Source organism: Elaeis guineensis, chromosome 14 (assembly GCF_000442705.2).
Source record: "Elaeis guineensis isolate ETL-2024a chromosome 14, EG11, whole genome shotgun sequence".
NCBI lineage: Eukaryota > Viridiplantae > Streptophyta > Magnoliopsida > Arecales > Arecaceae > Elaeis > Elaeis guineensis.
In genome coordinates this window covers 62171533-62187394 of record NC_026006.2, presented here as the reverse complement: position 1 = coordinate 62187394, position 15862 = coordinate 62171533, and the positions used below count along the sequence as shown (strand labels likewise).

At 38.1% G+C, this 15862-nt stretch overlaps 1 long non-coding RNA gene across 1 annotated transcript; it reads right to left on the bottom strand.

Moving 5' to 3' along the window:
• Positions 1 to 13358: 13358 nt before the first annotated feature.
• On the bottom strand, positions 13359 to 15597 carry LOC105057268 (uncharacterized). Its single transcript, XR_833963.3, has 3 exons — positions 15500 to 15597; positions 13681 to 13781; positions 13359 to 13596 (listed from the first exon to the last, which is right to left on the bottom strand). It is a non-coding gene; the product is annotated as an uncharacterized lncRNA (long non-coding RNA).
• Positions 15598 to 15862: the final 265 nt, after the last annotated feature.

Sequence of the window (15862 nt, the reverse complement as noted above, 5' to 3'; positions counted from 1 at the left end):
AAAAAAAAAAAAAAAAAAAATGGAGGGATAGGCTACATTTAATTTTATTTTTTCCATAAAAACTGAATTGCTTTATCATCTTTTAGAATGTTCAAGAGTGGATAAGGGCAAAATAGTAATTGAAGTAAATATGGATGAGCTTAATTCACGATATTAGCCTATTCCACTATTCTGATAGAATAGGCTTATACCATGGCAGAAATATTCTAAATCACTGTATAAGCATCTATTCTAAGGTGTTTGGCAAGAATTTGGAGGATATCCACTACTTTAAGAGATGTATCCCGCTTGTTCCGCAATCAAGCACCCCTTTAATTATCATAAATCATGTTCCTTAGGATTGGTTAGGTGCAAGGAAGGTTCCTTTTCATGACCTTAGAAAATTCTATCCTTTCATCAATATCCTATATATTTTACTAATAAATCAACTATATATATATATATATGTTCTCACAATAACCCTACTCGTTAGATTTTTAGCTGAGAGTGTGAGCACATATCTATTTTAAGGATAAAAAAACTCTATTATCCTTCAAAAGGTTAGGTTACTTCATGATGGATTTTAGAAAGGCTTGATGGTTTCTCAAGAGCCATAATTAGATTAACTTCAACACTACAATTTTTTTTTAAAATGATATTCTCACTTTTTAGATCTTGATAAAAATGACATTTCAAGACTTCGGTACCAAAAATGACAGCTTAAAAGTTTCCATTCTTTCTTCTTGTTCTCCTTGTTCCCTAGAAGGGAAATATTCACCAACCTCAACATTTAGATTTGCACAACCTGCATTAACTCCAACTTACCAAGAATTTAAAAAGACCCACAACAGGACCAACTATAGGTTTTTGGCTTCCTTTCTACGTTCTGAAGAAAAATGTTATCGTCTTTGGATTACACTATTTTGAGAATAAAAGGAACCTCAAACAGATGGTCTCCAACATCGGCTATGACTTAATTAGACTTCAGAGATTAGGTAGAAAATGACACTGACAGGCTCAAAATCTAGCTATCTTCCTTGGCCGAACTTATTGACCATGAACAGTTACAATATGAAGGCAATGACCAGTTCAACTAGGTATATACGGATATATGGAAGACGCTATTATTGCCGACTAGGTTTGCTCGTGTATGATTTCTCTTCACAGAAATTAGCTTGAATGCCGAATCTGATTCTCTCAATTGCATATCCTATACTCTCATTAGCTGATCTTTCTCTTGACGTTTATAAGAATATCTTCCAATGATGATGTGTTCTAGCTATTGATTAAACTGGTAATCATTTGCATCACGCAAAGCAAGCTTAGCTTTCTCTATAAAATACGGGACCAAGGATTTTGTATATATATGACATTATTGCATCTGAGCAAGTGCTGAATGCATGATTGTACTCTTGGATACCATCACTAAGCTGTTGGGTTGCAGAAATGTAGTGGGCTAAAGAAGGAAGAAATACTTGGAAATAAGCTAAGTATGCAATGTTACAGCACTTGCTAGAGAAGTTTGTATGCTGGAAATATTTTTAATATAGAATTCTATTCTTTTTTTTTCATACATCGATGAGTACAAGGCAACCCCATATTTATAGTTGTTTTGTGACCCTTCAAATGCCTCATTAAAAATATCTCAAAAGAGATACATTGGAATACCAAAAGTAGCTTTGGAATATGAAAAGACACGCTGTTTGATATGCTTGACTATTCTGAAAAATTCTTGATTTTTTCAATGCAAATTAATTTCCAACATCCCCTCTTAATTTGCAATGTTGAGCAGCTTCTTGAATTTCTCAAAATTTTCAGCACTTACGGTTTTGGTGAGAAAATCTGCAGGTTGCTCATTTGTATTGATAAACTTTAATTGTATTTCTTTTTTGTTCACCAAATCTCGGATGAAATGATGCCTCAATTCAATATGCTTCGATCTTGCATGAAACACTGGATTCTTGGTCATTGCAATAGTTGACATGTTATTACAAAAAATGGTTGTAGCTTCCTTTTGTTCTTCTTGCATATCACTAAGTAGTTTTCGAAGCCAAACAGCTTCACATCAAGTATTATTGGCAGCAATATATTCAGCTTCTGCAGAAGACAATGCAATTATTTTTTGCTTTTTGGAACTCCAAGATATCACCTTCGTCCCAAGGCAAAACAAGTATCCCATAGTACTCTTTCGATCATCTAAAGATCCAGCCCAATCACTGTCAGTAAAACCAACCAAGGAATTATTTTCTTCTTTGACATACCTAATTCCTTGTTTCTTAGTGCTTTGCAAATACTTCAAAATTCTCTTTGCTGCGGCTAGATGTAACTTGCTTGGATTACTCATGAATCTTGAAACATAGCTCACCGAGTACATAATGTCTGGCCTTGTATTGGTGAGATAAATCAAAGATCCAACTAGGCTTCGAAATTCTGTAGCATCGACCTTCTTTGTTCCATCATCTTATTGCAATTTCTCATTTAAAGCCATAGGTGTTGAAACTGCTTTGCATTTATCCATTTGGAATTTTTTCAAAATATTTTCAAGGTATTCTTCTTCGGATAAGAAAATTTTTCCTTTGGATTGCTTTACTTGAATTCCAAGAAAATACTTAATGAGACATAAATTAGTCATCTCAAATTCTTTCATCATATTATGCTTGAATTCCTCCACCATCTTCAAATTAGTACCCATGTAAATAAGATCATCAACATATAAACAAATGATAAGAAAATTTTAATTACCTTGCTTCTTCACATAGAGTGAGGGTTCACTTTGACTTCTTTGAAAATCATTCTTTTGGAAGTAGCCATCAATTTTGCTATTCCATGCTTTTGGTGCTTGTTTCAACCATATAATGCTTTTCTCAAACGATACACCTTGCTTTCCAAGCGTTTGACTTCATATCCTTTAGGTTGCTCCACATATATTTCTCCTTCAAGCTCTCCATTAAGGAATACATATTTTACATCAAGTTGATACACATTCAATTCCATTTGGGCTGCAAGTGCAAGGACCATGCGAACTGTCTCCATTCTTGCTACGGGTGCAAATGTCTCATTGAAGTCGACTCCCGACAGTTGAGAATAACCTTTGGCCACTAATCTTGCTTTGTGCTTTTGGATGGACCCATCTTCTTTGAACTTCATTTTGTAAACCCATTTTAAGCCAATGACTTCTTTATTTTTTGGTAACTCTATAAGCTCCCATGCCATATTCTTCTTAATAGTTGCAATTTCATCATCCATGGCTTTTCTCCAAACATCAATTTTTGCTGCTTCTTCATAAGCCTGAGGTTCACATCCAAAGAAGGCAACATCACATGAATCATAAATATCTCTTAAAGAACGCCCCTTCCTTGATGGAGAATTGGAGTCTATAGTTGCATCCACTTGAGAGCTTGTGTTTGTTCTTGGTGGATTTGGGCTTGAACTAGGTGGTTGATTTTGAGAAGATGATTGTCCTTCCACCGTCATAGGCTCCAAGAACTTAGATGTTGGTTAAGAGGAGTTCTCATTCCAATTCCAAGCTGCAACTTTATCAAAGATGATATCTCTTGACACAACTAACTTGTTAGTTGCTGGATTAAATAATCTATAGCCTTTTAATTCATCACTATATATACCCAATAAAGATCAATTTTTCTCCTTTCTTATCAAATTTATCTCTGTTTGGAGTTGAAATGTGAGAATATGCTATGCAACCAAATACCTTAAAATGATCAACAACTGGTTTCTTCTTATACCATGCTTCAAAAGGAGTTTTGTTGCGAACCGCCTTTGTTGGAGATCTATTGAGGATGTAAATTGATGTATGAACTACTTCTGTCCAAAATTTATTAGGGAGTTCTTTGCCTTTTAACATACTTCTTGCCATCTCCACAATGGTCCGGTTCTTCCTTTCAGCTACTCCATTCTGTTGTGGAGTTCTTCGAACAGTGAGTTATCTTTGGATGCCTTTGTCCTTACAATACTCTATGAATGGTGTATAGAGAAATTCACCTCCACGATCTGTCCTTAATGTTTTGATTTCAAGACCACTTTGCTTTTCTACAAGAGCTTTAAATTGAAGAAAAATAGAAAAAGCTTCTGATTTTTCATATAAGAAGTAAAGCCACATCATTCTTGTATAATCATCAACAAATAAAATAAAGTATCTTCGATTGTTAAGCGAAGGAGTTCTTGTAGGACCACAAATATCAGTATGCACTAATTCAAGAGGTGATTTAGCTCTCCAAGAAGTTTTGGGAAATGAAAATCTATGCATCTTACCATATATGCATCCTTCACATACTTGATTGCTTCTTTCAATGGAAGGGAGTCCAATCACCATATTCTTTTGTCTAAGCAAGTGCAATCCACTATTGTTTAGATGGCCATATCTCAAATGCCATAGGTAAGATTTATCTATAATTTCTCCCTTGAAAGCAAGCTTCGGATTGGAGGACATAATAAGAGAAAAAATTTTATTTCTGCTCATATCAATAGTCACCATCAGAGTGTTTGCTTTCTTATCAAGAATTCTGCACTTTTCATTATAAAAAATGACAGAAAATCCTTTTTGCAAAAGCTGTCCAACACTCAAGAGATTTTGAGATAAGTTAGGAACATAAAGCACATCACTAATGAATTTTGTGTTACCTCCTTTTGTGTGGACAGCAATAGTGCCTCTTCCTTCAGCTTTTTGAATGTTTCCATCACCAAGTTGTATATTGGATGTGAAATTTGGATCAAGCTCCACAAACATCTTCTTATCTTCGGTCATGTGGCTACTACAACCACTATCAACATACCAAATATTTTGAGATGCTTGTTGAATGCTCATGTAAGAAAATAATTGATCATTCTCTTCTTTAGTGAACTTTACTTCTTTTTCGGACTTGTCTTTGTACCAACAATCTCGATAGGAGTGGTTGGCAATTTTGCATCCCTTGCACTTAAAACGGCACTCCTTGGTTTCATGATTGGTTCTCTTGCAAATATGGCATTGATGTTGGTAGCTCCTTGACTGTTGTTGTTCATCTCCAACTTTATCTTCATTTTTATTGCCTTGCCACTTGCCTTTCTTTTGGAACGCTCCCCCTCTCTTTCCTTACTGGAATTTGTATGGCTTCTTCTCCGAGATATTCGCTTTGACTTGGAAAGCTTGATCAAGAGGTTGATCTGATTTGCTTAATCTTTCATCATGCACTTGGAGAGAACACATTAACTCAAGAAAAGTATATGTAGCCAAATTTTTAGATTCTTCTATTGCAGCAACGACATGATCAAATTTTTTAGGAAGACTACGAAGAACTTTTAGAATAAATTTTCTTTCTTCAATGGAATCTCCAAGACTTCTAATTTGATTAACCATTTCAGAAACTCTTGTAAGAAAATTTAATATACTTTCACCTTCTTTCATAGATACATTATCAAAATCTCTCTAAAGTGATTGTAGCTTTAAAGAGATTACCTTCTCATCTCCTTAAAAATCTTTCTTGAGAATGTCCTAAGCTTCCTTAGCCTTTTTTGCACCAAAGATTCGAGGGAAGATGGTGTTGCTTACTCCTTGTTGGATGTAGCGTAGTGCACTTGCATCTCTTTTGATATTCTTTTTGTATTGCTTTTGGTCCGCCTCCTGCCAGTTGGTTTGATCTTCAGGTGGCTCCGGATACGTGCCATCAACAACGTCCCAAAGCTCTTGAGAGATGAATAAAGTTTGCATTTGATAGCTCCAATAGTCATAATGCTCTCCTTCAAATATTGAAACTTGAATTGAGTTGTAGGTAAAAATGGTTGGAGTGGAGGTGGCTGCCATAAGAGATTAAGGAAAGGTATGGCTCTGATACCAATTTTGTTGGGTTGCAGAAATGTAGTGGGCTAAAGAAGGAAGAAATGCTTGGAAATAAGCTAAGTATGCAATACTACAGCACTTACTAGAGAAGTTTGTATGCTGGAAATATTTTTAATATAGAATTCTATTCTTTTTTTTCATACATCGATGAGTACAAGATAACCCCATATTTATAGTTGTTTTGTGACCCTTCAAATTCATTAAAAATATCTCAAAAGAAGAGGAGATACATTGGAATACCAAAAGTAGCTTTGGAACATGAAAAGACACATTGTTTGATGTGCTTGACTATTTTGAAAAATTCTTGATTTTTCCAATGCAAATTAATTTCCAACATAAGCTTCATATTTTAAGTACTGAATTAATATTTCAAGCTGCTTTATAATCTTTCTTTCTTGTCTTGTTTTTTCTTTTTGGTTACACGATAATCTATCTTTCTGAAAGGAAGGGAGAGACATTCATCGAAGATGAATTTATTTTCATCTGTAATATTCGATGAAACATCTCCTTAGATTCAAATTTGGAACCTTCTTCATGCGGAGCAGTAGTTTGATCACTGAACTATTACCCCAATTCTTACTGATTAATCTTTTTCTAGCTAGAAGGTAAGCATAATTCTTCCATATGCATTTTTGTCTTTTTCTTTGTTCTTTTTTGTTGTTTTTGGTAAGTGTAAGTATTCCTCTAGATCTCTGTCGCAGTTTTTCGAGCTCTTTTATAGCCATCATGGAGCCACCATCAAGAGCTCCATTCATCAGAATCCTGGGTGTGAGCATTCTTGTTTCCATTTATAGCTCTCCTTTCATTTATAATGATCGAAATGGACCCCTAATTAGCTGTTTAGCTTGGACCTAGGATTCTCTATGATCTATTGTTTCCACCATAGTCTGATGGGGAGCTCAATGGCAGCCATCAGAAGATAGACGGTCATCAAACAAGATGCACCATATATGACACATAAGGGCAACTTGTTTGATGGTTGACTATCTTTTGATGGCGGCCATCGAGGGTTGCACCGTTTTTTGTGATGCAAGCCACACAACATAGAGGATTGGTACTCACTCAACTTGTTTTCAACTCTATCTTCCACTTTCCGACTTCTATTCTGGATTCACTCAAAAATCGAAAGGCCCTGCCCAGATCAGAGGTACAGAGCACCCATCAATATTAGAAGTGTACCAAGCCGATCAAGTTCATGAAACATAAATTAGGACCGATCAAAATAAGGAAACAAAACTACAATCCCACCATTATGCTCAAAATAATGGGCTTCAATTGAAACAAAGGTCCTATCATGTTTTCACTCTGTCAGCGAACGTTGCAATAGTTCTGGTGCTCAACGTTCATGTGCCATATAAATTATTTTCCAAGTATTGCATGCTATCAAGCATAAGAAGTTACTATTAACCACAGCTCATGTTCTTCTGACTGTCCAATCTAGGGTGCATCTTAAAATTGTACCCACTTAGCCATACATGAGCATTACGTTGTAAGCAAACTAGATTATTGCCCTGTTTTTGTATTTTTGAAGGAGACTGCAAATTTTAAACGTGGAAGATAATCTAAATTGGTGATGCTCTTATAGCTATTCTTTCTTTTTTTATATATATAATAAGATGGGCAATTCACATTGTTCTATTATGAATACATCCAAGAAAAAAAAAAAAGAAAAACATATCTCTGAGGTAGAGCATCCACAAAATTAGTCTAAACAACATCGACGAAATGCTAGATGACATTGGATACTATCCAGTCAGCAACCCTATTCGCCTCACATATATAACTATTCTTAAAGAAAAACGAAAAAGGGCAAAAAAGATGAGAGCACATAAGTATATATAATGAGTGTTACGTACGATACAAGAAAGATTAGTATGGCCTATGCACAAGGATGACATGCACAAATTGAGACACAAACTATTATACAATTCATATTTATTAATCCTTTATTAAAATTCTAAAAATAGTATGACTATGCGATGTTATTCCATTTTCTTCTTGGGTCAATAAAACTTCATATTTACTTCCATGTCACATTGAAAAGCGGAAAAGGAATCTTCATCTTATGTCCCTATTCTAAGCTACAACTCTTTTTTTTGAGGGGAAAATGGGGGAAGTGAAAACTTCATTCTATTAATAAGTGATAAAAATATTTTCCTATTCATAAGTTACAACTCATTAGATGAATTCTCACATCTGGTTTTTCCAAGAAGCTGCCATCACATTCAACACATTAATTGTCTCTGAGAAGGATCCACATGTTCCACTGATATCAAACAAAAGTTGTCCTAAGAATAAGATTAGCCCAAAGCTCTATGGTTGCCCTCTTAATTATTCACCAATCAAAAGTTTATTTTCAGAATTTTTCAAAGCTAGCATCAATGAGGAAGTATCCAAACCGTCCTTTCCATTTCAACAAAGCAGCCAGTACTTTCAATGTAGAGATTAAGAAAATGAAAAGATTGATCTGTATTAGGTAATAAACTCACAAAATATTTTAGATAAGAAAATGGCATGTTTGAAGGCTGCCTCAAAGCCTCTAAGGATGGTGTGAAGCAGGGCTATGAGCCGGGTGTAGGGAGAGGGGGGCAGGCTCGACCTCTCACTCTACATGAGGTCATTATGAAGATCGTGGTGTGAAACGTGTGGGGAGATAGCAAACTCACCTTCCAGTCGACATTTCGGAGGTTGATGCAGCTTCATAGCTTGGATATGTGTGTTCTTCTAAAGACATGTTTGTCTAGGGAGTGTTTAGTCCATGCTAAGCAGCGTTTCCCAGGATCTTGGGACCTTTATGCTATTGAGTGTCAAGGGCTGGCCCAAGGTATTATTATCGCTTGGAGAATGAGTGTAGCTAATGTTGATGTCTTTTATAAATATACTCAGCAAGTCTTCATGATAATTTTTGAAATGAATGGTGATCCTTGGCTTTTGTTCAAAGTGTATATCAGTACGGATTATAGGGTGCGAAGGGAGTTATGGTTTGAGGCTTCTAATATGGTGGGAAAGGGCATTCCCATCCCGGTGGCTAGAAATTTTAATTGTATTGATGGACTGCAGGAGAAGAGAGGAGGGAAGATTTTTGTGGAGGATGTGGAGTCTACAGAGTTTCAGGAGTTTGTTGAGGTGAATGGATTGGTGGACCTGGATTTTATTGACCCCCACTTCACCTAGGGGGTGCTTGGTTCACGATCGAAATTGAAATCAAAATATATTAGAATCGAAATAAGTTGGAATAAAAATTTAAATCCATAGACGAGAATAGGAATTGAATTATATGTAGATTGGATCATTTCCATTCTATTTCGAAATTGAAATCAGAATGAGACTCCTCCCAATCAAACAATTGAAATAAGAGTCATCCATTTATATTTCGATTTCAGACCTCCACTCCCCCCAACCAAGCATCCCCTTAGTGTAATAATTTATAGGGAAGAACTAGGGTGTGGGAGAAGATTGATGGGTTATTCATGACTACTAGCTGGATTTAGATTCATCCCAATCATCTAGTTTGCTATCTCCTGAGGACAACTTCTGATCATTGTTTGATTCTTATTACTACTTCGACCCTTTTATATTATCGGACCTCCTTTCAATTCAAAAAGTTCTGGATCTCCTAACCCCAATCCTAGGACATTGTGCAAAAGGTGTGGTGGCTCCTAATTTGGGGTGATTCCAAACACAAAGTGACCCAAAGATTGGACCTAACGAAGTGGAGGCTCCTGAGGTGGAATAGGGTGGAGGTTAGAGACATCTTCTAGAGGCTGGAGGCAGTCATTTCGGAGCTTCAGGATCGAGAGGAAGGTGGATGTGGCCTTAATTTTGAGGTGGAGTTGGTCAACCTTTAAGGGCTCCTTTTACTTCATCATTCTTTGCTGAGGTAGCAGGAGGCCTTCTAAAGGCAAAAATTGAGGGATCAATAGCTCAGCAAAGGTGATAGGAACACTAGATCCTTTTATCAGGCTATAATTATCAAGAGATAGTAAAATCAGATTCGAGCTGTCAAGGATGGCAGTGGCTAGTAGTTGGAAGGCGAGGTAGGTGTCTGGTAGGAGATAGTATCTTTCTTTAGGTCTCGATGGATGATAGACTTGGAGGATGGAGTCCCCTCTCATTGCCAACCCCCTCCAATCAGGTCATATAGCTAGAGAATCAAGAGTTGATCAGGTCCATCTTAGCTGAGGAGGTTTGAATGATGCTTTGGTCCATAGTTGAGGACAAAGTACCAAGGCGGGATGGCTTCCCTCCTTTTAGAAGATATTGGCCCATAGTCTAGATTGAGGTGGTAGAGGTTGTGAGGAAGTTCCTTGCTATAGGTGCGATGCTGGAGTCCTGGATGAGGACCATCATCATCTTGATACTGAAGAGTCAGGATATGATCAAGCCGAGCTATTATAGACTGATCAGCCTATGCATGATCCTATAAAAGATCTGTGCCAAGCTAATAGTAGAGAGAATAAAGCCTATCTTGCCATGTCTCATCTACCTGAAGCATGAGGCTTTTGTGAGAGGAAGGAGCATTACAGATAATGTTCTAATTGCTTAAAAATTTATGCATGATCTCAAACATACTCCAATTCTGTGCAGTCTTATGGTGGTCAAGCTAGATATGGAGCAAGTTTTCAATCGCATAAGCTGAACTTTCTTGGAGCAGCGATCTTTTGGAGCTTGGGTTTTCATGGGCGGTGGATCGGATGGATTATGCCTGTGTTTGAGCACCCATATTCTCCATTTTCATCAACAGTTTATTGTCAGACTACTTTCATTCCACCATCGGCTTGCACCAAGGTTGTCCTCTTTTATCTTTCTTCTTTATTTGTTGTGCCAATGTTCTTTCTCGGGCTCTGTGGGCTGCGGTTATGAGTTCAGTTCTGGACCCTTATGTGCTAGCCTCAGATGCCCATCTGATTTTCTACTTGTTATTTATAGATGATTGTGTTTTGATAGATTTAACGTCGATTCAAAATGTGGAGGGTTTCACGAGGATCTTCAAGGAGTACTGCTGGACCTCGAGTCAATGGGTGAATCTCCAGAAGTCAATAGTCTACTTTAGTCCAAAGATCAAGCCCTAGCCCAAGCATCTGATCGGGAGAAGGTTGGGCATTGTGGTGCAGGATGGAGTCTAGCAATATTTGGACATTTCAATTGCTGGCTGAAGGTTGAGGAGGGTGGAGTGCTCGAGGATGGAGTAGGTGGTACAGGACCGCATTCAGGGGTAGTAGGCTAAAGCTCTTTCCATGATAGACAAGATGACATAGGTGAGATCGGTTCTTTATTCTATTCTAGTCTATCTCTTTGCAAACACCATTGTGCTGAAGTCATGCCTATTGATGATGGAGCAACTATTTCGATGATTCCTTTAGGGTTCTCACTAGGGTGGTTACGGGGTGCACCTTGTAACCTAGGAAGTGCTCTGCCAACCTGTCAATGAGGGTGGCCTAGGCATCTAGTCTCTACTGATAAGTGGAGAGATCCTTTTCGCGAGACATGTGGTTAGGTTTCTGCTGTGGAGAATATCTAGTAATGATATCCAAGCGAGTAGGACTAGCTCCTTCATATGGAGGGAGATCTCTTCCCATGCCTATAAGGTGGAGACTCAAACCAGATGAGTACTGGGGGATGGCTGCACTATAAACTTCCATCATGACCCCTGACTGTCCGACCTCCCTCTGAGTAGATGGCTGACCTTTGTCAATGTTGAGACTGGAGAATCCGTGAGGGTCTGTGATCTGTTCCGAATGGTGGGTAGGGCTGGAGTCTTGAGACTGTGGCCTAGGTCTTTGGGGTTGATCTGGCAGAGTGGTTGCTCTCGATTGTAATCCCTATCCATGGTTGTTTGGATGTTTCAGTGTGAAGATCTTCCTACAGACTGAGGGCAGTGATGAGAGATCTGTATAATATGTATTAGAGGGAGCTAGTTCGATATCTGGATGGAGATTGAATTTGGAGTTTGGATACTCGTCCGAGATTTTGCCTATTCATCTGGAATATTGCTTGGGGCCTTCTTTCCTTGAGGGTAGTCTTGAGAGACAAAGGCCTAGCCCTTCTTTCCATTTGCCCATGCTGTGAGGCGGAGGAGACTGTAGAGCATGTGCTATTTCAGTGCTCGAGAGCTGTTCAAATGTGGCATTTGATAGGTCCAATCATGACTGGTGCTAACAAGGACCTCGACTCAATCTTTGGTGGAGTTTTTGCAACAAAATTTTGCTTCTGATTTAGTCAGGTTCACTGGGATATCCGTACTGCTTATGTGATCATATCATATATGATTATTCAAGAGTAGTTTGGTTTCGAGTCTAGATGATTGTCGGTGAATTTTATGGTGGAGAGAGCTCCGACCTAGGTAATGGAGATTATTCATCCATCATTGCTCGATTTGGCTTTGAGGACCACAAACTTCTAGGACCCTTGATTAGCTCGTCGAGCGATCCATAGGATTTTTATCTCTTGGGAGTCCTTACCCCCATCCTTTATTAGGGTCAATTTTAACAGTAGTATTTTCGATAGGAGCGGAGGGCTGGATCATGATCCGGGGCCCAGATTCCAAATCGATGGCCACAAGTGATAGCTGCTTGGTTGATACTATGGTCTCTGGAGTGGAGCTGCGGGCCACCTGGGTAGGTATTGCTTATGCAAGGCTCGCCTTGAGGGCGGACTAATTTGTGATAAAGGCAATTCTGCTACAGTCGTGAGTTGGATCCAGAAGCGGGATGGAGAGGATGCAGCTCATCCGTTTCTGAAGAATATTGCCATGCTATTTTGGATAGCTTCCTCTATCTTTATTAGGCATATCTATTAGAAGGCTAATACTGCTGCAGATTGGATGGCTTTGTTCATTATGGAGCACTCCGGAGATGTCTGTGGACTGGCATGATCTCTATACCATCGGCTTTTTATGATGTTTTGTTTTCCAATCTTTTTGGTTGTATTTATATCAGGATTGTATGAATATACCATCTTATAAAAAAAATAATGATGAATTTTGCAATAAATGTTAAGCTGTAGGCTATTCAACCAATTGCTTTCAGCTTACTGTAGATTCCTCTGCCATGATGCCTCATTGCTGTTCCATAGCTTGACTACAGACTACATGGTATCCACTATCCCTATCCAGCCGTATATAATCTCTCTCTCTCTCTCTCTCTCTCTCTCGCCCCCAAGCAACCAATCACTTTGTTCAATTAGGAAAAAATGGAGTTTGTTGGCTCACTACTAATTCCTGGGAGGAAAAGAACCTTTTCTCTGTCATATCTTGCATTCAAGAAACATAGAGAAATGGTTTTTATAAATATTTAGAAAATATAAAAATGGTAACTAAGGAAACATTGTCATTCGGCCTATGAAAGGAAAATTGCTCTCTATCTTATGGTGTCTCTTGATCCACTGTTAAGAAGTGATGGGATTTGTGTGTACCAGACTTTGGTCTTCTGGTTGGCACCTGTCTCCGAAGCGCATGTGCTGGAGAGAGGTCCTAAAGTCGATATTCCTATCATTGTTCTCAATTTTTTTCAGAAAAATGTTACTTAGTTTTGCAGTGAATGTGATTGTGTCCTGAAAACTATCAGCAAAATTTACTGAGATTACTGATGCTTCCATCACAACATTTCACAACATTTTCTGATGGTATACCAAGCATGCGTCTGGTGATTTACATCATGGATGCGCGGGACTGAAATATAATTAAATTATATTTCTATTAATGCTCGAAGACTAAACAATTTAGTTTCTCAAACCTGCCATGGGAAACAGCATCAGATGAGCTACCATGTTCAATGGACAGACAGCTGCAAGTGAAATGTGACATCACATACGAGAAGCAAAAAAAACGTCGCTAGTAGAAGTACGTTGTTGGGAAGGTTAAAAGGCACCTCGTCTGCTAGAAGAAATGAGAGTTGCGGACAACATCATCTCTCTCTCATATTTGTCTGAATATAAGAGAATCCAGTGCACATGTGATGCATCCCTATCACTGACAAAAACAATGCGCCAGAAAGGAATGTTATTACAGAGAAAATGTGATCAGATCCCTGTTTAAGTATATGAATTAATGGTCATTTAATTATCCTCTTGTCACTAAACAATGTAAAAATGATAGATCATCCCGATGAAAGTAACATGTCGTTGAAGTTGAGCAGGTTATTAAAGAAAAGGAAATAATAACAAATGGCTATATCAGTCATGTATCCAAATCGTTATCATGCATGCCACTAATACAAGAAGTTAGAAAATGGAACAAAGTATTGAAAAACACAAGAGCCGGAAGAATCCAACAAAAAGATCATATCACAAAGGTCACAGTGTAAGCCTCGTACATTTATGGATTATTTGCTTGGTAGAGGACTGTTTGGTGATGTAATATTTGAAAATAGGGCTCTTACAGCTGGAAGAATCCAACAAAAAGATCATATCACAAACATCACAGTGTAAACCTAGTACATTTTAAGGATTATTTGCTTGATAGAGGGTACTGTTGGTGATGTAATTTTTGAAAATAGGACTCTTACATCAACCAGTGCTCCTCTTAACTCCTACTGTGGCATCTGGCAGTTGCACCTCATAAGCACTCACACATTACCAAGAAACAAAAGATCAGAAAAAAGTGGGCATCATATAAGTCCAAACCCCTCTTGTCAAGAGCTTCAAGAATCGGTGAGTTATGAAACTCTCACTTCTCGAGGGCTTCAAGAATTAGTGCGATATGAATTTGTATGCCTAGGATTATTTAATTTCAGTGGAATAATCAGTTCAATGGGACAGAAGCAGTGATATTTCCCAGTGAAGGGGTAGCATCCTGACCTATGAGCAAAGGGATGTTGGTTACTTGAATCTCCCTCAACTATGTTTTCTAACTATAAGAACCTAATTCCAATAGCTATATTGTTCTACTTTGCAAGGTGATTTTGGGAAATGTTAGCACTCAAATCAGCACATATTTCATGTAATACAAAAAAAAGTATATATGATAAGAGACGGTCATGATTAGCTGAGGACAAAGCTGACCACAGCACCCAGAGCAGTTGAGAAGAATCAAGACATTTAGCAACTAGACAGCTCCTTCAGTCTTAAGTGTATATCATTCACCATAGCCAAATTGCATCATCGCAAATATATATAGAAAAGGACTTGTAATCTGAGCACTGTAAATTCATGGAGTAGAACGCTCATGTAAACTGAAAGGAGAGCACTTAACAGTCACAATAAGCAATACTTGAATTTGAACTGCATCTCATGTAGATCTATTGTAACATGAATTATATTGAGCTGAAGGGAAGCATGCGGTTAACAGAAAGGAGGATCTTGAGAGACTGAGTTAGGCTTGTTATTGATGTACGGCTCTAAAAAAATGATATAGAAATAGTGAACATTTTTCAGTCTGACACCAAGCTGCCGTTACACTAGATGAAACGCCTAAAATGTAAGAAAAACATCACTTATATTGCTCAGAAGTTGGTATCATATAAGCAATATCATCACAGGCCTCACATAAGGAGCAGGAAATAAGATGTAGCCAAAGACAACTTGCCAGCCTCTTTCTCTAAAATTCCTTCAAAGGAGGCACGAGAGAAAATTCTATCGACGGGTCGGCAAGTCATCCTTGGCTGCACCATACTTCTTGAGCCCCAGGTGAATCCACAGATGAGAAGAGAATAGCTGAATTTTCAACGGCTAGATTCTCCCAAAACCTACCAGAAGGCATATATATAAGGCAGAGGTGTAATAGTAGTAGTGGTGGTGCTGATGGGAGAAGAAGAAGTTGAGGATGGAGAAAGAGGTGGAAATCCATTAGCAATAAAGGGAGAAGATGGAGATAGGAAGGGGGTTCAAGGTTCTTATATAGAGTTATGTGAAGTGGTGGCGATTCAAATTGCTGCAGTACTGCATCTTGAAGCGTTATCCCCAACCAAGTGACGAGGACAGCTTATAGAAGGACCTCGGTTTGGCCCAATAGAATAAAGAGCAAGCGATAAGGTCTCATCATCCTCATCATCATCTCTCTCTCTCTCTCTCTCTCTCTATCTGCGTGCGCATGTGGGTGTCTAGGAGCGTGCA